Raw genomic sequence first — 1,455 nt, forward strand, 5'->3', positions numbered from 1 at the left:
GTATTGGGAGTTTTGCTAAGAAATAATTTGGAAGGCAAAATCTTCAAAAGAAGGGGGTGAAATTTCTGGCCACTGGTTGAGTATTCTAGACAGATGTCTTTGGATTTTATTGCTGAGAGTTTGCATTCAGGACTTGACATTATTTGGCAAGCCTCTATATATACATGGTTATACATACATGGTTGCGCCTTCCTCTCCACTTGTTTTAAAGGCTGCCCCCATACCAAGTTATTTCTGTAAATTGTAAGACTTAAAATGATTTGGACCACTTTAATTTGGCTAGCTAAATGTTCTGTGCACTGTTTTCATATTTTAGTTTTTGAAGCATAATACAGTTGAGGCTTTGGGATTTTTTTTGTTTAAAAGTTTGAAGTATCAGCTAAACAGCAGCATTAAAGGTAAGGATATGTCTATGCAAATAAAGAGCCAGCTAGTTTCATGGAATGTTCTGTAGAATACATGTTTCCTTCTTCATAGCTTAAATAGGAGACCTAAAATCCAGACACATTGTATAGTACATTTTGTATTCCTCTTGAATAAGACACCATCAACCAGGCTATTTGGGTTTTTTAACTCTTTAATTTGATTCACCATTGATCGAAATAGATTTTCATTTCACAAAGACTAGGCTGTTTTATTGAAGTAATCAAAATCAGATATGTAATGGAATATCTAATGGGTTAGCCTTGTTCTTATGCCACAAGTGGAAGGTAATTGCAAAAGAAGGGAGGCCATTTTTGTTATCACCACCAAGCATCCCCAAGACAGTTATGGAAGGTTGGGGGATTCTCCAGAGATTTTCAATAGCTGGAGGAGGGGATAGGATTTGGGTGGGGGTATCCACCCCCTGCCTCAAAAGTGCTTGTGCAAGGGCACCAACTGGATATAACCATTAGTTGATAAACATGAAAAAAGATTATGGAGCAACAAGCTTGTACCACATTTACTATGTGCCTGTTATTTTTAAGGGTCACCACTACGGTCAAGGATGAATTTCAACAGGTATAAAGTTCTATGACCCTATACTGAGTCCACTTCAGTACCATGCTCTTTCCTATTCGTGTGATAAGATTAGAGTACTGAGCTTTGTTTTACATTAAGATACTTCATAAGGAATAGTTGATACTTTCTGAGGCTTGTAGATTCATCTTCTCCATGTTTTCAAGTTGCAATAAGATCATAAATCATGCTCTTGGCTACTACTGTGGGCAAATATTTCAGTGTTTAAAAACTGGTTTATAGAGTATAACCCTAGGATGTCTTCTTTCTGGAGGAAATTGCTATGGGAAACAAGTACAAAATCCAGTAATAATTGGGAGGAACTGTCTTTCTTTGATAGGTAGAGTTTAAGAAATTCCAGTTTTGGTAGCTAGACAACTTGTATTTGGGGACTTTTTTGTCACAGTTCAAGAAGAACCAGAAGAACAGGTATAGATTCAATTTTTTTTTTTAAAA

This window comes from Podarcis melisellensis, assembly GCF_964234715.1.
Source record: "Podarcis melisellensis genome assembly, chromosome: 11".
Lineage (NCBI taxonomy): Eukaryota > Metazoa > Chordata > Lepidosauria > Squamata > Lacertidae > Podarcis > Podarcis melisellensis.